General features: G+C 50.7%; 1 protein-coding gene and 1 pseudogene across 1 annotated transcript in view; one reads left to right on the top strand and one right to left on the bottom strand.

The window, feature by feature from the left end:
- Man1c1 (mannosidase alpha class 1C member 1) overlaps positions 1-25,303 on the bottom strand; it is a 143,057-nt gene that overhangs the window by 85,447 nt on the left and 32,307 nt on the right. The gene's annotated exons all lie outside the window — the stretch shown is intronic.
- On the top strand, positions 2,758-3,177 carry LOC119817916 (annotated as a pseudogene).

Here is a 25,303-nt window from a genome sequence, read left to right as displayed (position 1 = left end):
CATGTGATCCCCAGGTCCCAAAGACCTCAGAGGTCACTAGGGCTCCCTCCTGTCTCACTCATGTTCCCCAGCAGAACACTTCTCCTTGGATACAGATGCCCACAACGATGGAGGGCTCACCTTCTTGGGCAGCCCCATCAACTGCAGAACGTCACAAGTCCTTCCTGAATCCATCAATTCTATTGTCCCCTAGTGCTCAGAGGGAAGCATCAGCTTCCACGCCACACACGCTCACTTTGGGGACCCAACTGTCACCTCACCCTGGCTGAACGGCCCTGCTCTGTCAACAGGAAGCACATCACTAACCTCTGAATCCCCCATGGTGAGCCACGGCACCATCTGTGACCACACACCTTCCCACACCACGTGCTCCTGGGGTACCCATGACTTAATCACCCCGTTAGTGTAAAGAGCAGAAGCAGTATCACCTGCCCCGGCCACCCTGCAGCTGTGGATCTGTGTGACCCCTGGTGACTCCCGGGTCACGGGGCTCTGCCTGCCATCCCACGCTATCCAGATCTTTGCGGGACCAGCTCTGACAAGGCAGCTCCATGTCTGTCTGCTCTGAGCAATGGGCGATCTTGGATTAGGTGGGCTGGCATCTGTGTGCAACCCAGCTTTGGGGCGTTATAAATGGCTGGGCTGGGGGGCAGGAATCACCAGAGGCCTTACTCTTGGGTCTGGCCCCACGCACTGACCACTGCTAGCCAGGAGCTCACGAGGCTGTCAGCAAAAAACCCATCTTCTGAGAAGCCTGAAAGGCTGAAATGTAGACATTGGCCCCAGTATAGCAAATGCTTTTTTCTTCTTTTTCTTTTTTTTTTCTTAAAAAAAATAAGGGGTTTGGGCTGGCAGGACTCTTCTTGGAGAACTCATTTTGGCTGCCTCTGATCATTCCTTTTCGTCCTAAACGCTTACAAATCGCCAACTGCAGGCCCCGTTAGTCCCGTCAGGATGGCTATATGCAGAAAGATGACGGTATAATCGCTAGCAGGGGTGCGGGGAACGGAAGGCCTCAGCAGTGCCGGGTGGTTATGGAGATAGCACAGCAGCTCTGGAGGGTTCAGCAGGGAAAGCTTCCACGAGGAATATTCTAGCTTCTTTTTTCTGTTGTGACACACACTGTGACTGAAAGCAGCCTGGGGAGGAAAAGGTTTGCTTGCCTTACAGTGCACATCACAGTTTATCGCGGAGGGAAGTTGAGGCAGGAACCTGGAGCAGAACCCACGAGACATGCTGTGGGTTCTCACTCACTCTGGTCCCAGCTCAGCCAGCTTTCTTATACAGCCCAGGACCACCCCTGCCTAGGAACGGTGCTGCCCACAGTGGGCTGGGCCCCTCCCACATCAATCAACAGTCACAAGAAATCCACAGAGACAGGACCACAGGCCACAGTGAGTGTAGGCAAGTCCACCACTGAGACACTCTTGCTAGGCGACTCGTGAAGAGGAGAAGAGAGTTAGCATTTGACCCGGAGACTCTGATCACAGTAAAATGGCTACTCAAAAAGTTCCTCCTCAGAAAGGTCTACTTTCAAGGTTGGACTTCAGCCAGCCCCTGGGAAGGTGGATTTCTAGAATGTTCCACCACTGACTGATTGATAAGGAGACCCGCTGAGCCGATATCAGACAAACACTCTTACACCGAGCACCGGCTTTTCTGCCAGGGGCCCGGGATTTCAGTCTATGTTAGGCAGAGGTACCGACGTGACCAGTCTCTAAGGAGTATGCATGTGACAGTCCCTTCCTCAGCCACAATCTCATGCTGCAGGTGCATCCTATGCAGCTTTGCTGGGAGGGGACCCTAGGCACCTGCACCTGGTCCCCCCCAGACTGTTGCCTCTGCATTTGCTTCTTAGTTCACTTTGCTGAGTGTCCCTTGCTTTAATAAATCATGGTTGTAAGCAAGACCACGCGCTGAGTCCAACCACAAGACCGTCTACTGAACCACCGAAGCCAGGAGTCGTCTTGAGGGCCCCTGACACACAAACAGAATTTAAACACAATGTCCTAGTTAGTGTAAGCTGTCAACCTGACACAGCTCTAAAGTCTACCGAGGGAGTCTCAATTGACAGACTGCCCAGATCAGACTGGGCTGTGGCCATGTCTGTCAGAATGATCTTCATGGAGGTGGGAAAGCCCAGCCCACAGTGAGCAGCACCACCCCCAGGTAGGTGGGCCTGGGCCGTACAATGAAGCTAGCTGAGCACGATGCCAAGGAGTGAGCCAGTGAGCAGCCTTCCTCCATGGCTTCTGCGTCAGTTCCCTGCCCTGATTTCCCTCATTGACGGGCTGTGACCTGGAAGTGTAAGTCAGATAAACCCTTTCCTCCTCGAGTTGCTGTGGTTATCACACAACAGAAGGAAACTAGAACACGTAGATCCACACAGAAACTTGGGTGCAAATGCTCAGGGCAGCACTTTTTCCAACAGCCAAAAGGTGGAAATAAACCGAATGCTAACTGAGTGGCGGACAATCCACAAGCTGTGGTCTATCCATTCAAAAGAATATGGAGCCGGGCAGTGGTGGAACGTGCCTTTAATCCCAGCACTTGGGAGGCAGAGGCAGGCGGATCTCTGTGAGCCTGAGGCCTGCCTGGTCTACAAGAGCAAGCTCCAGAACAGGTTCCAAAGCTACAGAGAAACCCTGTCTCTAAAAACAAAACAAAACAAAAAAACAAAACAAAAAAATTTGAGTGGTTATAAAAAGGAAGAAATGCGAGGATCAGGGTCTGGAGAAGGGGGTGTCTGGAGGCGCCATGTCGGGCCGGGAAGGTGGCAAAAAGAAGCCCCTGAAACAGCCAAGAAGCAGACTAAGGAAATGGACGAGGAAGATAAGGCTTTCAAGCAGAAACAAAAAGAGGAGCAGAAGAAACTCGAGGAGCTAAAAGCCAAGGCCGCGGGGAAGGGACCCCTGGCCACAAGTGGAATTAAGAAATCTGGTAAAAAGTAAGCTGTTCCTCATATCTTGAGATGATGGTGACCCTCTTCCATTCCTATTTAAACATCTGGATTCCCTGCCATAACATCTTTGCCATCTACAGCTAGAATGAAGTGTTATCCTGGAGCCTGTTAAACATCTGGATTCCCTACTATAATATAACATCATTGCCACCTATAGTTAGAATGAAGTGTTATCCTGGAGCCTGTTGTACATTGTAATAAACTTTTGTAAAAAAAAATAATAATAAAATAAATAATACAATGGCAAAAAAAAAGGAAGAAATGCAGCAATATGGACAAGGCTTGAACCCTACATGAAGGAAAAGAACCAGGCACAAAAATGCCACTTAGTGTATGATTCTAATTAAGAGTGATATCCAGAAGGAAACCTAGTAACAAAGCAGAATACTGGTGCTGAGGATGAGGGAGGGGGAGGAAGGAGGACTGCCGTGCCGATGGAGGGCAGAAGTCAACACTGAGTGTCTTCCCACAGGGTTCTCTGAGACAGGGTCTCTTAATGGGCTCACCAGTTTAGCTGGGCTGGCTGGCCAACAGGCCCCAGGGATCCTTCTGCCTCCCTCCTACTGAGTGCTGACTACAGACACATGTCACGGCTAACAATCTGCCTTCAGGTCCCCATGCTTGCAACATAAGCACTCTACCCATGAGCCCTCTCCAGCCCCACGATATACTTTTTAAAAGGTGGTCTTTGTGATGTGAGAATTATGTCTTAATAAAGCTGTTAAAAATTCACAGGAGTGGGGAAGAGAGGGAGGGAGGGAGGGAGGGAGGGAGGGAGGGAGGGAGGGAGGGAGGGAGGGAGAGAGGATGTGTGCACTAGGGAATCTTGCCAAAGGTCAATGCCATTGTCACTCAAATGCCTTGTCGTGTGGAATTCTCTTTCCCAACACAGGAGAATCCACGGTAGAACGCTCCCCTTGCCAGCCACCCTGCAGATCTTCCCACCCCAGGGCCTCCCCAGCCTGGCTGACTTTTCACCAAACACAGCCTGTCCTAGAGAAGACAGAGTCCGGTACACAAGTGGGAACCAAAGACTGCCATGTTCAAAGGGACTGTCCATCCTTCGTTGTTTTCATTTTAATCAGAGGCTCTTTTTACAGCTCAGAACACTTTCCAGACGGTCCCTGGGTGCCAGCTTCACCCCCTCTCTCCTCCCACTTATAGGCTGCTCCTTCCTATGGGCTCAGTTCTGTACCCTCAACATCCCCTTCAGCACACATCTCTTGCTATGGTTTGGGTGTGGTTTGTTCCCAGTGTAACAGAATTGTGAGGAGGCGTGGCACCCCTGAGCCATGAGGGCCGAGCAGAGGTGACAAGATCTCTGGGGGACAACACGGGGAAAGGATTAATGAAGGTCTTGCTGGAGGAGGATAGGTCACACTGGATGGAACTGGCTGCTAAGGAGGAGGATCACACCTTTAGTTCCAGCACTGGGATGCAGAGGCAGGAGGATCTCTGTGAGTTCGAGGCCAGCCTGGCCTACAGAGGGAGTTCCAGGACAGTCAGGGCTGTTATACAGAGAAACCCTGTCTTGAAAAACCAAAGAAAGAAAGAATTAAAGAAAAGGAAAAAGAGAAAAAAGAAAGAAAAAAAGAAGGAGGGGGAGGATTATTTTATTTTAGAGCCGGCTCACTCCACATCCACACTTCCCCTTTCTGCTCCTCCACCGTGATGTGTGTCTGTAGTGTGGAATGTAACATATCACTCTTGCACTCCACAACTGTGAGCCAAATTGATTGTTTTTTCTCTTTAAAGCATCCACTGCAGACATTTTGTTATAGCAGCACAGAGAAAACGATGGCATCTTTATAGATAATTAAAAAAAAAATAAGGTTGATGCCTATCTATGCGCCTGTTTCTATTCAATACAGGAGAAGTACACATGCCAAGTGGTCAGCACTCGGGAGGCAGAGGCAGGTGGATCTCTGAGTTCAAGGCACAGCCAGGGCTACTACACAGAAGAACTCTGTCTCAAAAACAAAAACGAACAAACCACACATACACCAAAACAAAAGGCAGTGCAAGTCAGAGGCGGAGGGGGAGTTAACACAGACTTACCGTAGAAAAGAAGACAGAAGGAAAACAATTACCCATCATTCCATCTGACTACACTCCTAGTCTGTATCTTGTTGTTCCCTATGAATATGACACAAGCACGCTGTGTTATGACAGACGCGTCCTAAACACAACTTTTAATAACTACGTAACAGCCTGGAGCAGAGCCACCAACTCTTACTTCATCTTCCTGCCCAACCGTAGACATGTCTGTGACTTCTAGTTTCAAAAGTGATGCTACGGTGTGCATCTTTATACAAACAAAATATTTCAGACACTTTCCTTCATTCAGAGCCTCGTTATCTAGGAAACAAATGAGAAGTTATCAGCATGTGTTGGGGGTGTGAAAAGTGACAGTTGGGGAGGCTAGGGCGATGGCTCTGTGGGGTGAAGTGCCTACTGAACAAGCATAAGGACTTAAGTTCATCACTCCAGCACCCATGGGGAAAGCTGGGCCCAGTGGTGCATACCCTACAACCGCAGCACTAGGCAGAGCCCCTGGGCCTCACTGACCAGCCAAGCTGGCCAAAACAGCAGGCTCCAGAGTCAGTGAGAGACCCTGTCTCCATAGATTAGATGGAGGGGCTAGAGAGATGGCTTAGCAGTTCAGAGTGCTTGCTGCTGGTGGAGAGAAGCCAAGTTCAGCTTCCAGCCCCCAAGTCAGGCAGCTCACAACTGCCTGTAATTGTGGCTCCAGAGGATTTGACATCTCTGACCTCAGTGGGTATCAGTACACACACACACACACACACACACACACACACACACACACACACACTTAAAAAGAAAATAAAAAATTTAAAATTAGGTGGAGAGCATAAGGAGGATACTTGACATTGCTCTCAGGCCTCCACATCTGCATGGACAGGCACGTGCACACACATACATAACACGTGTGCACACACACACAAAAGACTAAAGCAAATAGCTTATTTGCTCAATAGTGTATAAAACTTGCCTGAGCCAGATGTCTCACACATGTAATACCAGCACTCATGAGGTGGAGGCAGGTAACCCTTTAATTCAAGGTTAGTAACACATCAGACTAATTCAAATGTAGGGACGCCAGCAGGGTCATGGGAGGCCCTGGGCTATAGGATGAGACCAAGGTTCTGTCCGTTGTGGGTGGGGCTACCCCTGGCTGGTGGCCCTCCATGTTTAAGAAAGCAGGCTGAGCAAGGCATGGGGAACAAGACAGTAAGCAGCAGGCAGCAGCCCTCCATGGCCTCTGCATCAGCTCCTTCTCCAGGTTCCCCTCGTGACTTCCCTCCGTGACCCAGTGGGATCTGAGAGCTGTAAAGCTGAAATAAGCCCATTCCTCCCTGAGTTGCTTTGGTCATGGTGTTTCATGCCAGCTATAGAAACTGTAACTAACACATGGCCCAAGACACAATCTATCCCCAAAGTCACATTTCATAAGAACTATGTGCCACCCGGAGAAGTGATCTGCCCCAGCCAGGACATGAAGGTTAAGGAGAGACAAACGGCTGGGGTTGAGGCAGCCTGGGATACAGCAGATATTCATATCAGACCCAAGCATAGGCAATCACCATTTGTGCATATGTGTGCAGTCACACACACACACACACACACACACACACACGCTAGACAGAGCATGGCTTCCGCGAGCCTCCAGAAGCCTCGTTTCCACTCAGAGACCACTATCAACAGACCCCAGAGCCTTCTCTTCACCTGAGCCAATGAGCGGGGAGAGCGAAGCACCAGCGTAGTCATGGCAGAGCAAAAGCGTCAGACCCCAAGATGCCTATAGTTCTTTGTCCAGCGACACAAGTTCCTGTTCCCCCTGGGCACCCAGCTACGACTCAAGGCCACGTGAATGACAGTGGTGGGGAGCGGGCTCACGCGTCACTGTTGGAAGTTTTTAAGACTTTCTCCTGCGGAAAAGCAGCTCTCCTGTCTCAGCGGGCGTGGGTGCCCACACCACCGAGGAGCTGGGAACAACCCTCACCAGAGAAAAGAAGCCTGTGAGCAAGAGAAGACATACCCAGCGACAGCTTCTGAGAAGGAAAGGACACCATGTTTGGGACAGAAAGTTCCGGGGGCCGTTAGGGAAGAACAGGCAAGCAGGGTAACTTATCTGCTTTAAGATTCACTCAGACTAGAGAGACGGACGGCTCAGCTTATAAATGGCTTGCCCGAAAGTGTAAGGATCTACGTTCTGTCTCCCAGAAATCATAAAAAAGCTGGGCATGGGACAGTGACGTGTTGGGGACAGAGGAAAATGGAGTCTTGGAGCTCACGTGTCAGCAAGCTTGTCCCAGCTGTGACTTCCACTACAGTAAGACCCTGTCTTAGAAAGAAAGGGAGGGAGGGAGGGAGGGAGGGAGGGAGGGAGAAAGGGAGGGAGGGAGAAAGGGAGGGAGGGAGAAAGGGAGGGGTGGCACACACATGTACTACTGGCACCTGCAGACACGCATGCACACAGACTTGCATGCACACTGGCTCATAGCAGTGGCTCATAGCTGCTCCCTCCCAGGCTAAGAAGGGGATTGGGTTTCCCAGTCATTCAAGACCACCATGGGGCCGGGCGGTGGTGGCGCACGCCTTTAATCCCAGCACTAGGGAGGCAGAGGGAGGCAGGTGGATCTCTGTGAGTTTGAGACCAGCCTGGTCTACAAGAGCTAGTTCCAGGACAGGCTCTAAAGCTGCAGAGAAACCCTGTCTCGAAAAACCAAAAAAAAAAAAAAAAAAAAAAAAAGACCACCATGGGCATCCTGACTCATCCTGACTGCATGCCTTACTGGTACCCAGCAGTGACACCAGCCCCATCTGTAGGGCCAGGGGGGAAAGGGTTTGGTCTCTAATGACACGGGATCCAATGACTGCATGCACAGATTGGAGTTGTGGGCGGTGGTGGCTTCTCCCCACTTTTTGCAGCTTAAGAAACCAGCTGCCGGCTAGACGCCCAGGAGCCATTCCTGCTGGCTCGTTTTCTTTTAATAATTATTTACGTTTAAAGTATATTTCTATGTATGTAAGTGCACACAGGTCCTGGCACACATGTGGAGGTCAAAGAACAACTTGCAGGCGTCAGTTCTCCCCTTCCACGGTGTGGGTCTCAGGCATTGAACTTAAATCGTTACACCTGGCAGCAAGCCTCTCTACCCACTGAGCAATCTCTCCAGCCCTCTTTTTCTTTTTCTTTTCTTTCTTTTTTTTTTTCAGACAGGGCTTTATTTTGTAACCCGAGCTAACTTAATACTCACTATGTCAGCCGGGCGGTGGTAGCACACACTTTTAATCCCAGCACTCAGGAGGCAGAGTCAGGAGGATTTCTGTGACTTCAAGGCCAGCCTGATCTACAGAGTGAGTTCCAGAACAGCCAAGGCTGTTACTCACTCAGACTGGCCCCATTCTTGCAGCTATCCTCCTGCCTCATCCTCCCAAGCCCTGAGGTCATAGGCATGAGCCACCATGCCTGGCTGGCACCTGTTGACCTAGCCAGGCTGTGGGTGCAGCATGGGAACCGAAACATGACCGCTTCTCATGGTCAGGTTTGCTTTGGCTGCTCAGGGGCAGAGACAGGAAATGGCAAGTAGTGGCTGTGATGGACCTGCCTGTGGCCAATCAAGGCCCACTTACTACCCTTGGGGACCTGGACCTGAGCCACTGGAGCTCACCCAACTCACCCAAGCACTATGGCTGAGTGTGATCTTTGAGAAAAGAACTCCTTGCCACCCCAAGTATGGTCTGGAACCTGCAACTGGACACATCATGAGCTGGGATGCCCTGGACACCACCCCAGACCTGCAGGGGTCTACCAGGCTACTCTCGAGCTCTACCTCTATTGGCTGTGTGCTCTTGCTGGAGTGTCACCACAGGGAAAAATAACAACGCAGGTGAAGTGTTTAGCACCACGGCAGCTAGTGTACAGTACGGGCCCAATAAGAAGCGGTGGCAGGAGATTAGATCCTGTTAATTATCCACTGAGCATCTCCCCACCCACAAGCCACATCAGAATCCCCAATGAGCCCCTTCACAGGCCTCCAAAGCCATTATCCACACTGGAGCTGAAGCGGTTATTTGAAATGCAAATTTATGCCTAGCTCCAAGCTACCCCAACACACTTAGAACACTTTCATCAGATAGAAAAAGCAAACTCCTTAATGAAGCCGTCAAGCCCAAGTCCCGCCCACTCAAGACTCCTGTCAGTTCCTCCTTCCTGATTCTGCCAGCTCCAGTCCTCAGACATCCTTCCCCCTGCCACAGGACCTTTGCACGTGATCTTCACTCCCTAGGAACCGTCCCTCCCTTTTTTCTACCTTGTGAATTCCACTATTTGTTGGCTCTCAACTTGGCATGTTTTTTGTGACTGATGGGGAGCATGGTTTCATGTTAGTTAGGGTGGTCTGGACCTCATGATGTCACCCTGTAGTTGAGGATGACCATGCCAGACTTCCTTCTCCTCCTTCCTAAATGCTGGGATTTCAGGTGTGCACCACTGCACCTGCTGTAGTTGCCACTTGTTACTGAATCCTTGCTGGCATTCTGCATCAGGCCCAACCTCCCTACTGTGTAGACGGATTAGAATAGAAATGTCACAGTGATCATGATTCGCTAGTTTGTATCTAGTCACACTGATTGTGATTCGCTAGTTTGTATCTAGTTCCCCTCTAGATCATGGCTGTGGGCGCCACTGCTCACCACTGACTCTTGCACATACAGGTTCTGTGTGAATACATGTTCATTCAATGTCTAAAGCGAGTAATGACACAGGAGACCCTGGGTCTCAGGTCAGAGGACCCCAGAGAGAGAGGACTTTCTGGAACAGAAACCCCCAGTGCTGGGATTTAATGTGCCCAGTAAGATCACCTCAGAGGCCCAGCACAGCAATGGCTCTTGGGAAATCAATGGCTCTTGAGGTATGTGGCTGCTACACCTCTGAAGGCACCTGCCCAAGCCGCTACACAGAGGATGGGGGCCAGGAGCAAACCTTGCTGTGCTGCCTGCAGAGCGGAGGCCTTCCTGCCCCTTCCTGTGGCACTGGCTAGGTGTAAGGTAGGGGCCAGCATTTGGGTAAAGGCAGGGACAAGTGAAACCACAGCCCTGTGGAGACTTTCAGCACAAAGTTTCCCAGGATTTGGCAGACTAGCCAGCTTCTAGAGTGTTCCACCTTCCTTTTTTTCTAACTTCCTAGTTTTGCATGGGGGGGGGGCACCCTATTTTCCAGGAAACAAAGTTACCACTTTCACAGGCTGACATTTACGGCCCTGGCAGAGCATGCTGCGAGCATAGTTCACTTGATGCTCCACAGGCCTCTGGGAGATGCTCTCAGGAGGAGGGGAGGCAAGCAGGAGAGGGTCCAGCACCAGATCCCAGATCCACCCAGCTGTGTGTCCTTGAACATGAGACTCCAGCTGGTTCCGGTGTTTCCCACCCACTGTTATTCAATTTCCTTCATCGGTCCACAATTCCCCAGTGCAGCACACATGCACACGCATGGTCCTTCCTTCCCCTTCTTGCAGATCTCGTGAGATTAGCTCACTGTCACGCTCACCATCAGAGAAGGAAACTGAGGCACTGCTCTTGAGGATCCCAGCAAGCTTCAAGCCCACGACATTCACCTGTCTCTCTCAGCAGCCTGCACTGTCCACAGTCACCCCATCAAATACTCAACAACCCCAGAAGGTGTCATCAAAAGCTGCCACATCCTGGACCACAGAGCCAGGGTCCTCCCTCCCTTCCCCAGGAAACAGCACTGGACACCATCCTGCAGGTAGCTTTGCCAGAACCTCCCGGTCTCCTACACCTCACATCATCAAGTCTGAGGACTCGCTCACCTGTACCCTACCCTCCCTGTGCCCCAGTGGCTCTCCCCTGACTCACAAGCCCCTGTGGCAAACGCCTGCCTCTCTGACTTTTCCCTAAACTCTGTCTCTGTTCACCATGCTTCAGTCACACCCGCGGCCAAGGAGCACAGAAGTCCCAAAGTGGCACCAAAGTGTAAGTTCATGAGGTCACAGGTCAAGATGGCATTAATGTTTCGGGTGGATCTAGACTGTTAATCAGCTGACCTTGAACCTGGGAGATGAGCCTGATTATCTGGACAAGCCACCGGGTTTGCTAGGATCTGGACTGGGGTATCAGAGACGCGGTGGTAGGCACAAAAGTCCTCTGCAGGCCAAGGTGCAGCTGAGGAGGAGGAAGGGGCCAGAGCAAAGGAATGCAGACCCGCCTCCAGAAGGGCTTCTTCCCAGGACTGCTGACTTTAGACGCCAACCTGATGGGAAGCTCCAGAGGCTGCTGTAGCATGGCTTCCGAGTGAGTGTCAAAGGAAGCTTATGGAGAGGCTGATTTGAGTCAACGCCTGAGTTAGAAGGCCCTGCTCAGTGTTCAAGAGAGCCAGCCAAGCACTGAGGGTACCAATGAAGGAAGGGGAGGGCAGGGCATGCTCCCTCTCTTCTGGGTTGCAGAAGGGACCCCGTCTGTCTTTGGATATCAGAGCTCTGGGTGCTCTGGCCTTTGGCCTACGAGACTCACATCTGTCCCCTCACACAGCTAACAACCCCCTCCCCAGTTCTGGAGCCAAGGCCGGGTTTTGAGTCACAGCCCCAGTTCTTCTTTGGTTCTCAGGGGGTTGTTGTGGAACTTGTCAGCCTCCATGAGTGATCGGTTCTCCGGATAAACCTCACATCCTTCATCCATCCATCCATCCATCCATCCATCCACCCACCCACCCACCCATCCACCCACCCACCCATCCATCCATCCATCCATCCATCCATCCACCCTTTATGTAGTCTTATTTTCTCCTTTCATTTTTGCTTTTTATCTCCCATTTGGTTTTTGGAATAGGGTACTGCTGTTTTCTAGGCTGGCTCGTGCAATCCTCCTGACCACCTGGGCACTAAAGTACAGGTGTGCCAGCTGCGTCTGCGCCACGGGCGTACACGACAGAACCCGGCTCATTTCTCTGTGCTCTGTTGCCTCTAACTCCCTGGAGAACCCTGCCTGACTCACTCTCCAAGAGCAGAATGAATGCAGTCTGGCCAACGCCGTGATTCTTAGCCCAGTGAGACCCAACTGAGACTTCAGACTTCCAGAACTGTAGAGAACAAAAGTCACTGAGTTGGTGAGACCTGTCATGCAGGGATCAGGACACTTACACACTAGCTTCAGACCTTTGCATCTGAATGAGCAAATCAAGCCTGGTATTGCCCCCCACTTCCCCTCCATGGTGGCACTTTCTGCCGGGGTGTCTAATGTTCTGACTCAGGAGCCCCAGCCATTGCAAGCCATCCTGGCATCTGTTAATTTGTCTACTAGATAGAAATTCCACTTGTGTCTGTCTATGCTTCCCTTGAATATGTGACCCGGTCACCTCCGCGTTTTCAACACCTGGCACAACCTCCCAGAGACAGGGAGTCAACACAGCACGCCAGTCCTGATGGCTCATCAGCGACTAGGTCACCCAGCAATGGATGCACTTAAACATGACACTGGGCCGGGCCCTTCATGAACACCTAATCTGAGGCCATCCCTGCCAGCTGCTGTATCATTCCACACATCTCTCAGTGTGGGTGCCTTTTTCTATCTCTTTCTTTTTCTTTTTCTTTTCTTTTTTTTTTAGACACGGTCTTTCGACATAGCCTGGCTGTCCTGGAACCTGTTATGTAGATAACTGGGTAGGTAGCTGGGCTGGCCTTGGACTCACAGAGGTCTGCCTTCTTCTGCCTCCTGAGTGCTCAGAATAAAGGTGTGTGTCCCACGCCCGCTATACCTGGCGTTTGCCATGGGTTCTGGATATCTATCTTAGATCCCACACCCGGCTATACCTGGTGTTTGCCGTGGGTTCTGGATATCTACCTCAGATCCTTGTGGTTTCACTGCAAGCATTTCCCAACCGAGCCATCCCCCAGCCCCTGCACCCCTAACAGATGAAGCAGCAGAGTCTGAGAGGGTGAGATCACATGCTCACGGCCACAGAGCAGACAATGGCTGGACCAGGTAATGGTGTAAGAGGAGAGCTACGGAGCTCACACTCTTACCCATGAGAGCAAACCACTTCCCATTCAGCTACCTGCAGGGATATGACTACAGTCCCCTCTCCCCAGTGACATTAGGGGCTGTGTGGTTGGCAGGTGGCAGAAGCAGTGTGAAGCCTGGGTCTGACAGATCTGAAAGGCACTGTCCCTTCATCTCACCGGGATGCTCCAACTGGCTAATGAGTGAGCCAACAACACATCAGCACAGCACCTCTGGACAGCATGTGGCAACACAGTGTCAGGATGAGGGCCAGCTGATGTATGTTCTCTGTGAAGGCACGATGTCGCCATTCCTCTTTCTTGAATGCTGCCCAGGTGGAAGGCAGGGACAGCCTACTTTGCACAGCAGAACCTGGGGTACTCGAAGACATGGAAGAAACTGATTTTCTAACTGTAAGAGCCTAAAACCAAGCTGTGGAGATGCCTCAGCCAGTAACGCACTTGGCGTAAAGCACGAAGACCAGAGTTCAGATCCCAGCACCTGCATCAAGAAGCAGGAGAGACGGTGCACATCTCTAACTCCAGAGCTGGGGAGGCAGAGACAAGATGGTCCCCATGGCTCGCTGATCAGCTAGTCTAATCTAGCTAAATCAGTGAGTTCCAGGTTCAGTGAGAGACCCTGTCCCAAAAATAAGATGGAAAACGATTGTTAACATGCAATATCAACCTTCGGCCTCTGCATGCAAGTGCACACACACAGGTCTAGCTGCATGCAAGTGCACACATGCACAGGTCTATCTAGATCATGTGAACATATACATACAACACACACACACACAAATAATGGAGAAGCCGGTGTGAGTGAAAACCAGGGGAAAAACCAGAGCCAGTAGTGGATGGGCCCTGATCAAGCACAAAGAGCTAGGTTTCAGACTGCGTCACCCGGTGACCTGTGCCAGAGCCTGTGGGCTTTATAGGAAGCCCCAGGCCACCGGTGGGAACAGAGGCTTCAGGAGGACAGAAGTGTTACTTCTTAGTTGTCACGTGCCAAGAGGCTGGCTTTGGGTATGGGAGCCACACAGGGGCATCTAGAACTGTGCATTCCTGGAGCTTTACCTTAGACCAAGACGGTTTCAGTGAGGGCTCTTCTAAGAGGCCCTGCCCCTGAACTAGCAGAGGACTGAGTGGGACATAGTGGCATGTACCTTTAACGCAGCACCCAGAGGGCAGAGGCAGGGGGATCTCTGTGAGTTCTAAAGCAGACTGTTCCACACACAGTTTTCTGAGTCAGTCAGGGCCAGAGTGAGACAAAAGAAGAAGAAGGAGGAGGAAGAAGAAGAAGAGGAGGAAGAGGAAGAGGAGGAGGAGGAAGAGGAGGAAGAGGAGGAAGAGGAGGAGGAGGAGGAAGAGGAGGAAGAGGAGGAGAGGGGAAGAGAGGAGGGGAGGGGTGTGCCGGAAGAGGATCCTTGAAGAGAAAGAACCCCCTCTAACGCCTTCCGAGAAAGACAGAACCAGAAGAGAAGAAGAAGAAGAAGAAGAAAAATGTCTAAGAGCCCAGCATCCATACGATGTAAAGAACCCGGATCTGGATTCTGATCCAAATAAAAAGGTTCTAGTCAAAGATGGAGAATGAGGCAGGAAATCAGGCCCTGGGCCAAGTGAGACCACACACTTCATCGCCATGGCTACTGCAGGAAGCAGGTATAGAGCCCATCCTAAAGACGAGGGACCGGAACCTGAGACACACAGCAGACATGGAAGGTTTGAGGCCAGGTCAGCCTGACTGCAACCTCTGCCTCTTCCTGTCCCTATTTCAACCTCATCTACTCAGAGAGCATGCCCTGAGCACCAGCCGACTGCATGGCACCCTGTGACTCACGGCTCACACATCCATTCCCGTGTGAGCAGACAGACAGCAACCAGCATGAACAACTCAACTGGGGCAGGGAAAGGGGGCCAAGGCAGCTGAGGGGTGAGGTGGCCATGAGTGGCCTCTAAGATGGCAGCTGGGCTGAGCCCCCAGTGGACACTAAAGAGATAAGCCTGTTTCTTCATCTGCAGCCTAAGAACTCTCTCTGCACCCCCAGTCCCCCGCCCCATCCCCCACGGCACCATCTCCAGTGTAGCTTGCTGATCTCGGCTAGAAAGGCTTGCCGAACCTACCGAGAAGGTTACCTGCTCACACTAGGAGCGGGGGGGGGGGGATGCGGGGGGGGTGTTCGACAGCAGCAAACAGCATGAATCAGCCTTACAAATGTCATATAAAACGACTGGGTCCCGGACTCATTCATCCCGAGGCCGCGAGCTACCACCCCATAAGCACTCCTGGTGTCTGCATTTATCAGGCTGCTTGGGCAGGTTGCTTTTCATTTCCCTAGGTCTGTGCTGATGGATGATGCGTGGCAGGCCTTCTAGGTTCCTAATAAGGACCAGTGGCGCTCGCTCTCTCGCTCCCGCAAGACTGAATTACTCAGGACACACTTAGGATACGTTTCCCTGTGACAGCCTGAGCAGAAGCGCTGTATTCTTCAAAGGATCCCTGCAGCTGTCCTCTGAAAAGAGGGTCTAATCACACAGGAGCCAGCAGAACATCAGGCAATTTGATCTCAAACCCTTGAAAGAGACACCAAAGAACAATTAACTAGACACACCAAAAGGCCTACCCCTGATAAACTAGTGGGATCGACCAGGAGAGAGAGAGAAAACTCGGATCTTTTGAGCTGCTTCAGTGATTGCAATCACAGGCACACACAGGCCTCGCACACTTGCTCGATTTCCAGAGGCCTCATTCAGCCTCCCTGGAATCCATGGTCCCACCCCTGACAGGCTTCTCTGGATATGCTCTTGTATGGCACCAGGATTTTCTCCTTCCTAAGCTGCCTCCACATCTGGAGCTTTCCTGCTGGGGCCCATAAACCTGCCACAAGGAGATGGCAGCTCCCGCTGTGTGGGCAAAACAGACCCCTTCCACAGACGGGAGACAAACGAGCGGACAGCCATGACAGGTGATTGGACCAAGCCGGCACAAAATTCCTCTTTCCCTCACTGGCTCTGGAGGTACCGCTGTGGGTGACAGTGGCTCACTGGGGCTCCTCCATAAATTTCAGAAACAGGCTCTTTCTGACACCTCCTACAAAGGAAAGGCTGCGCTGAGATCCCTGTCCCTGACAGCCGTATATTTTGTATAAAGGCCGACACCATCTTGTTTTCTCCATTTGGAGCACAGTGGCTGACAGGCACTGTTGCTGAACACACTGTCAGCGGGCCAGTGGGATGGCTCAGCGGGGAAGGCACCTGCTGCCAAGCCTGACGACCTGAGTTCTCCCGGGCACCACGTGGTAAAGGCAAGAACCTACCTGAGTACCTTAAATTGTTTTTTGCCTTCTGAGTATGTGTGTGTGCAAGCGCTTGGGTGCACGCACGCATACACACAGATACACAAATGAATGGTTTTTAGGAAAAAACAACACTATCAGCTGGGCTGAAGCGATGGGCTAGAGGAAGGGGTGGGTAAGGTGTAGGATGAAGGTGAGGTAGTGTGTGATGGGGACAGGAAGGCAGGTGTGGGGGTGAAAGTTGGGGTTGGGTGGGGTGAGGTTGTGGGAGTGTCCTCCTGAGGCAGGGCCTCGGCTACACCCACAGACCTACTAAGCTCTCTCTGCGGCCAGTCTTTTCTGGATAGAAGGGAGAAATCCCTCTCACTTCCACAATGGGCAGTCCATGTGTGAACTTGAGAAAAATGAGGGGGTGGCTCATGCTCAGGTCTGACTCCAGGCCTAGCTGTGCCACGGACAACAGACGGTGGGGGGGGGGCATCGGTAGCTGGATTCCACTTCCTCCCTCCTGGAGGGGAGGTTCCCAACCAAAAGAGAGACCCTGCATGGAAAAGCAGCAAAAATAAACAGAGGATTTAGATGCAAAAAATATAGTCCCTGTGTGATTAGCCATGATCTCTTAAACCACAGAAGGTTTAAACCCTCTTGAGGTCAGGGACAGAACCATCTTCTTCCTGTGGACAGATGCAGCAAGATTTGAAAATGCAAAACCTCTCTAAACAGCTATTTGATTAGAGTGTTTCTTCTCCCCAACTAGGCTGTGGTAATTAGCACATGCCTGGGAGATGAGATTTAAATATGCCAATCAGTCCATCTCCAGAGTCTAGCTGCACAATGCAGAATGTGATTATCTTTAAGTGATAACCACTTTTGTGAGGTCACAGCCATGGCTGGGGCTCTGACGCCCCACAGATGGCCTCTCCAAGTGGTCTGAGCAGCTGTTCTTCAACTTAAAAAAAAAAACAGCCATTGCTGGCGGTATCTGAAAAATCCCACCAGTGTGACCTTTAGAGGAAATGATTCCCAGTGTTCCCGTTAGAATTGCCGCCATTTCTTCCATTAATGGGGCCTTTTCAAAGATCAGCAGCAGGAGGTTTCACAGGGGAGTCAATAGATTCTACCCAAGAGCTAAGAACACCCTGTCTTCTCCATCAATGAGCATTTCTTCAGCAGGAAGTCAAAACCCTAAAAACTCACAACGTCTGCAGTCCATTTGGATGTGCAGAGCGGGCTCGGGCAAAACATGCAGAACACAACAGGGTGCTATCCCGCATGGAGAGCAGCCTGCGGTTAACTGTGTAGAGGCTTCTGTCTGGCTGCTGGGAAACAGTGCCCCTAAGGAGCGACACTGTGCCTGCCCATCGTTTTGAAAGCAGACCCTTTCCTGGACTCAGGTTCCACCACACTGAATGGACCTTCCCCACCCATTTCTCCAGAGCAGTACTGGAAATCGAACCTAGGACCTCATGCATACTGTGCATACACACTGCTGCTGAACCAGACCTCCAGCGCTTTGGGGGAAAAAAGTTTAAAACATCTGTTTATTTAAGTGTGTTCATGTCCTTGCACCTGCACACACACACGTGCAGAAATCAGGCGACAGCTTGCGGAAGGTGGTTCTCTCCTTCCACCATGTGGGTAAGCCCCCCGGGGGTGGTACTGCCACCCGGGGATGGTGCTGGTCATCAGGCTTGGCGGCGAGTGCCTTTACCTGCTGAGCCATCTCACTGGTCCTCCAGTCTTCTAAGCTACTGCAAGGATGAGAGGGCTGAGAGAGCGGCAGGCTTCCCGTCTTCAGCAAGTGTGTCTTGGACACAACGGGTTGTTACCAGGCAACATGACAGAAATGAATCACAGTGATAATCCACTCCATAGTAATGGCTTTTATAATTAAAGATTACCGCAAATACAATAGATCCGAGCCCAAACAGGGAGGCAAAGAGACGGGCCACCTCTGCCTTTCTCGGCAACTCTTCTACTGTTTGCACGCAGGCCACGCTCCTCCACAGGAGTGGAGAGGCCTGGGATTAACCACCCGCCAGGGCCCATGGTGGCCAGGGGCTGTGAGTCTAACGGGGCCAGCTCTGTGTGCTTCGAGTCCTCACAGGTGGTAATTACAGCTGCCAGCCTGGCTTATGAGGTCTACTCACAGCTGAGAGGGCCACAGACTCTGTGGCATGTCTAGCGGAGGCAGATCCTTCCCGCCACAACGGCTGGTGTCTAGCAGCCAGCAGGTTTTTTTTTTTTTTTTTTTTTTTTTTGGTTTTTCGAGACAGGGTTTCCCTGTAGTTTCTAGAGCCTGTCCTGGAACTAGCTCTTGTAGACCAGGCTGGCCTCGAACTCAGAGATCCGCCTGCCTCTGCCTCCCGAGTGCTGGGATTAAAGGCGTGCGCCACCACCGCCCGGCAAGCCAGCAGGTTTAACCATGAGATAAAGATCACCACACATGAGGACCCAGCCCCTACCTCAGGAGCCTCCACCTGTCCCCTGCAGTTTCAGCCCCATCTACCAGGCATTCATTGCCCACTAACATGGCGTCCCACAGGCTAGCTCAGAGCCAAGCAACCCTGCGACACTCCTGTGTCCAGGAACAATTCAGACACCACACGCTGGACTTAAACTTCAACTGCTATTGGCCACCAGGCTGTAAAGATGCCAGTGAGAGCTTTAATTCATAATTAGATGTTGGCTAGACAAATTACCTGCCAATGATACCTCTGCCTACCACGGATGCACAGGAGAATAATGTTCAATGTGGGGGAGATGTGGAAAGGGGGGCTCTCCCAGGAGGAAATGTTTTACAAAAATCTATCTCCACGTCAACAGTTCTCCAAGCAAATTCTAGTACTGTACTGCCTCACTCCAGAGGTTTGAACGGTTCTGGTATCAACAACAGCCCCAAAGTTCTAACGTCCAAAACAAGAAGGAAAAAGAAAATAAGCTCAGAGTTGAAAAACAAAGCCATGAGCCTGCCGCTTTTGGGGGAGGGGAGGGTGGGCAGAACCGAACAAGAGATGGGCATCACCAAGAGGGGCTCCTAGGCTGACATTCAAGACAGAGGACCATGGGAAGAGTAGAAGGCATATGGCTGCCATGCCGAGCCTCTCTACTCAGAACTGGAGGCATACCTTAGTTTCTGTGGAGTGCACAGGCCCCGAAGACTCCCTTGTGGGAGCTTCAGGGTTCAAAGAACCCCAACGAGGCCCAGAAATGAGATCACACAGTTTCTGACTCTCTACAACTGGCCTGATATGAATTAATGCTTCCTATTGTCACACCATGCCCTAGGGAGTGTGTGTGTGTGTGTGTGTGTGTGTGTGTGTGTGTGTGATCACATGCACGCATGCAGAGACCAGGGGAGGATGTTGGTTGTCTTCCTCCAGCTGTGTCTGCATCACTGCCTGAAGACGGGTCTCTCACTGAATTGGAATCTTAACATTCCAGCCAGGCTGGCCAGCTGGACAGTGAGCTCCCAGAATCCATCTTTCTCTACTCCCCCAGCACTAGAGTTATAGGCACACACAGTTATGTCTGACAGTTTTACATGCGTGCTTGAGATTCGAACTCATATCCTCATGCTTGTATAGCAAGTGCTCTTACCCACTGAATCATTTCCCTGGGTGTTCTAAGTTCCATTTGGAAAAGAACCTTAAAGGCTAAGTAGGCTTCCTAGACGTAGACAGAACCACCACCCCAGCACCAGACCAGACGGGGACTAATGCTGGCTCATCCTCTGCTCCAGCTGGCCCTTTCCCCTCTACTCTGCACCTCCCTCCCCCTCCCTCCCCCGCCACGAGCTCAGCTCTGTATAGGTCACGGCAAACCAGGGCTCTACTTCACGAGTCACCTCACCTGATCATCAGATTCACCCAATGACACACAGCCGAGCTGCGAAGAACTAGACTAGAGCTCGGGGCTACGACTACTGGGCTCACTCACATTCTCTACAGTGAGCTTCTTGGTTGGGTGTTGACGGGTGGGCTTCAGAGAGGATGGGAACCCTTGGAAATGTAAAACCAGGTAGGATGTGTTTGTGTGCTATGAGCATTGTTCTAGGAGAGAATGGTTTCCAGTTTCATCGGATTCACACAGGAGTCTCTTGGCCCAAGAAAATGTTAAAAACCATTGTATGTAAGCAGAGTGTTCTCATCGGCCAGAGATAATGGAGGCAAAGGACTTTGGGTTCCCTACCTAATGTCAAAGGTCAAGACTTCCAAGTTGGTGTGTGTGTAGGTGTGTTCGCGCGTGTGTGCACGTGCGCGCACGTGTTTACACATGCACTCATACACAGACGTACATGTATCTATCTACTCTGTATGCATGCATGTCTGAGACTGTGTGTGCGTGTGGAGGCCAGAGATCGACGTTAGATTCTTCTTCAGATATGTACACCTTGTTTCTGGGACAGGGTCTCTCATTAGGCCTGGAACTCATCCATCAGCCCCAGGCTGTCACTAGCGAGTCACTGGGCCCTGCCTCCCCGGCTCTGGATCACAAGTGTGCACCATTACGCTCAGCTTTCACCAGGGTTCTGGGGACTGCACTCAGCTTCCCACTTGTGCAAGACAAGCGTTTTTTACCGATTCAGCCATCTCCCCCGCCCCTAAGGCTTTGTCCTCCCAGCTCAAGCCCCTCACTCCTGAGCCTCTGAGACCTGTTCCGTACCTCCTGGCTCATTGCTGATCCCACATTGTTTTTGTCTGCTCATTCAGGCTCTGTGCTTAAGGTCGGGGTCCTGCTAGCCTGCAAGACACAGACATCCACCATAACTAAAACCTACGCAAAGAACAAAACCAGAGGTGGAAAAATGGTTAATGATTCCACGACAGGGGAAGCTTCCAGAGCCTTCCGTCCAGGAGCTTTCCCCACAGGTCTGAATGCTCCTCTGGGGAGAGGACAGATCACGTGACTGTGCAGCTCAGGGAGTTTGAGGCCCCCAGCGCTGGGCAGGTGTTTGTATTTGCTGAACAAACAGACCTGTGGACGAGCTGGCTACCCTGTGATAGTTCTTAGATTAATTATTTTTAGCCCAGTTCTGGAGCAGAGGTCTCGTCTCAGATGTTCAACCCACGAGCAGTAGAGAAAGACCAGCAGAATAGGAGCGGGACAGCAGGCAGGCACCCCGCTTGCCCGACTGGTGCAACTGGGTCTACTTTCCTTGTTGATGTCTCCTCTCCAAACCCTCCCATGTTCACTTGAACCTTTGTTCATTTCCGATTCCTGGCCGCTCACACGCCACCCACCTCAGACCCTGCACTGAACTTCATCCCCACCAGCGTCAGGCGGAAATATGGACTACTTATTCTCGTCAGGGAGACTGAAGCAGAGGGATCCGCTAAAAGGGGTGAAAGTTTGCAAAGCCACTACAGGGATCTCACGTCTCTTTTGTTTTCAGACCCTCTCTGCCACTGAAAGGATCTATATGTGTGGCTGTTTTATTCATTCTGTGTCCCTAGGGCATGTCACACAGTACACAATGAAAGGGATCTCTAACAGTCTAAGGGAACATCCAGAAACAAAAGCTAGAAGATCGCGTATTCAACCTGTACCAGCCATGACCTTTGGTCAACAACCAGCTGTAGAGAGAGCAGCTACAGGAACAAAGAGAACAAAATGACAAAAGGCAAGAGCTGGGAGGGACAAAGACCAATGGATGCCCTGAGACAGCAGGCCAGAGAGGCTGGATGAGCAGATGAGCCCCAGAGTCAGGGAGAGATGCTGCCTCAGAAAATAAGGTGGAAAGCCATTTCCAAAGATGCCTCGTGTTGAGCTGAGAGTGGTCTGCGTGCCTTTAATCCCAGACCACTGAATGCAGGAGGATCTCTGTGAGTTCGAGGCCAGTCTAATCTGCATAGAGAGTTCTGGAAAGTCAGGATTACATTAAGAGATCCTGTCTCAAAAAAGCAACCAACCAACCAATCAACAATAAAAAGATACTCAAAGTTGACCTGCAACCGCCTCCACCCCAAAACAGAATTCCATTTGTTTGTCAATAAAACCATACACTTATTTGATGAACTGCATGGTAGGTGTGATGGCTGTTCTTGCTTGTCAACTTGGCTACATCTGCAGTGAACTAAAGCCCCAAAATAGAGGTGAATACTTCTTAACTAGAAGTGGGAAGATCCACTTCTAATCTGGATCTTTGGGATGAGAAGACACACCTCTAATCTGGGCCAGGCTTACTGTTAGAAAAAAAGGAAGAAGGAGGCTCTCTCTTTGCCTGTTCCCTCCGGCCCTCACTAGCAAGTCCATTTATTCACTGGCATTAGAGCCTACTTCTTCAGGATTCCAGCATCTACTGAAGAGAACAACTAAGACATCCAGCCTCATGGACTGAACAACTACTGGATTCTTGGACATTCGGTTCATAGGCAACCATTGTTGAATTAGGTAGATCACAGCCTGGAAGTCATTCTAATAAACCCCCTTAAGACACACACACACATGCACACACACACACACACACACACACACACACACACACACACACATCTAAATCATCCTAAAGTTCTAATTGTTGGGTGAGGCTGCTTGTTTGTTCCTAGCTGCTCAGCCATGAAATAATCACAAAGAAACTGTATTAATTAAATCACTGTTCGTAATTAATTAAATTAATTAAGTAATTAATTAAATTACTTAAGCTTATTTCTGGCTAACTCTTATATCCTAAACTAACCCATCTCCATTAAATTGTGCATCACCACATGGCTGTGGTTACCAGGTAAAGTTTTGTTGGGTGCCTATCTCTGGTGGGGCTACATGGCTTCTCCCTGACTTCACCTTCTTTCTCCCAGCATTCAGTTTAGTTTTCCCCACCTAGCTCTACTCTGCCCTATCACAGGCCAAGCCAGCTTCTTTATTCATTAACCAATAAAATCAACCCATATATAGAAGGACCTCCCACACCAGTAGATGACTTTTTTCTCAGGGTACCAGGCAGTGAACACACAGCCTCGCACATGCCAGGCAACCCCTCCACCACTAAGCTACGCCCCAGCACTTGGAAATGTTTTAGTTTTCTTCAGTTATTTTGTGACATCTACAATGACTTTCAAGTTGAATCTCTATTACCTTTTCCCCATTATTTTTTTAAAAGTCCAGCCCATGATTAAAACTCACATTTTGATTTACAGTGTTTGCCTGTTTCTGTAGTGCAACTCTTCCTGTCATTGCTTATCCTGGGACTACCAACGACGTCACTGGGCAGAGTCGGTGTGAATAACATATACCACTGTACACAGACACAACAGTGCTGCACAGATTATCTAAAAGCAGCAAAATGATTAAGGAGAGAGAAGTTCTGAGCCTTTGCTGTCCTTGTTTTCAATGTATCTCATGGTAAATTTGTATCAAAACTGCAGTTTTTAAACAATGGTTGCTTTTAACAATCAGCCTGTTACATTTCTTGCTCTTGGGAGAAGTGGTCTTCCCCAAGGGAGGAAGCTCCTAATTGGTTATCCAATGCCCAGTGGTCAGTCCTGAAACATATACACACGAGCAATTTAAATAAACTCAGCCGGTTATAGTTATATATTCATGGGTGAGTGTGTGTGTGTGTGTGTGTGTGTGTGTGTGTGTAAAACAATAATAATTATTGAAAAATAGTCCAGGAATTTGAGAAGGAGCCAGGAAGGCAGAGGATAACAGGGAAGGAATTGGAGGGAAATGGTGTAATACTACATTTTTATGTGTATGGATAACTTGCCTATATATGTGTCTATGCACCACTTGTACATACGGTGCCCAGAGAGGCTACAAGAAGGTGTCAGATCCCCCTGGAACTGGAATTACAAACAATTGGTGTAACATCTGGGTGCTAGGAATCAAACCAGAATCCTCTGGAAGTGCAGCCAGTGCTCTTAACAGCTGAGCCATCTCTCCAGTCCCCATAATTGTATTTTATTTAAAAAAAATCACTCTCTCTAGTCAGCTCGTGTACATCCATGGGTGCTCTGGCCAGGTAGGCCAGCCTCACTCCCATCACTGTCAGAGCCGGGTACCAGCCTCACTCCCATCACTGTCAGAGCCGGGTACCAGCCTCACTCCCATCACTGTCAGAGCCAGGTACCAGCCTCACTCCCATCACTGTCAGAGCCGGGTACCAGCCTCACTCCCATCATCACTGTCAGAGCCGGGTACCAGCCTCACTCCCATCACCGTCAGAGCTGGGTACCAGTGAACCGATATGTTTTGAGATCTGAGATCAGGGTGGGACAGAGTCAGGATGCAGAAGTGGATCCATGAGCCAGAGTGACTCTGGCAGGCACTGAGAGATGCCCTTGGAGACCAGCAGCAGACACAAAAGAGTCATGACTTTAAAGGCTGCCCCGGGTGCCCAGGCTGCTGGCTAAGCTGCAAGAAGAGCCATTCCTACCCTTCCTCACCTCCCCACCCATGCGCCTATCCTCATCCTGTATCCCTTCCATGTCCCAGCTGATGCAGCTGTAGTTAAATGAACAGCCAAGGCAAGGAGTGACAAACCACCCAAGTCTTTCAGTCAGGTGATGGGGAAGAGGGAACCCGGTGCACAATAGCCCTGGTTCCTCCTAACCTTTCCCTGCCACGCTTCTGATTCCACTGCTGGCCAGCCTTGAGAGATGCTGGCTGCAGATAACTTGAGAACGCAAATAACCTGAGCAGGAGATTCAAAGCCGAAGCAACTGCAGGAGTAATGAGAGGCACTGTGGTGTGCAGTGGGCCTGGAGAGGCCACAAGGGACATACAAAGCAGAGACGATGTGGAAGGAGCCTTGGGCACTGCAGGCCATAGCCCAATGCCCATCTCCCAACAGAGCTGAGACTGAGATTTAAGAGACACAGAAAACCTGACATGGAGGACGGGCCGTGTGGTATAGGAAACAACACACTCCAGACCCATGATCCCTGGGACTTCACCGTTTACCACACCACCCCAGACAAAGTTCCCTTCCCTACCTCGGTGTTCTCATCTGCAAAGAAGATAAAGTCCGAGACTATTGTAAAGACCAAATGAAAGAATGAAGA

This window comes from Arvicola amphibius, chromosome 6, assembly GCF_903992535.2.
Source record: "Arvicola amphibius chromosome 6, mArvAmp1.2, whole genome shotgun sequence".
NCBI lineage: Eukaryota > Metazoa > Chordata > Mammalia > Rodentia > Cricetidae > Arvicola > Arvicola amphibius.
This window is presented reverse-complemented; position numbering and strand designations above follow the sequence as displayed.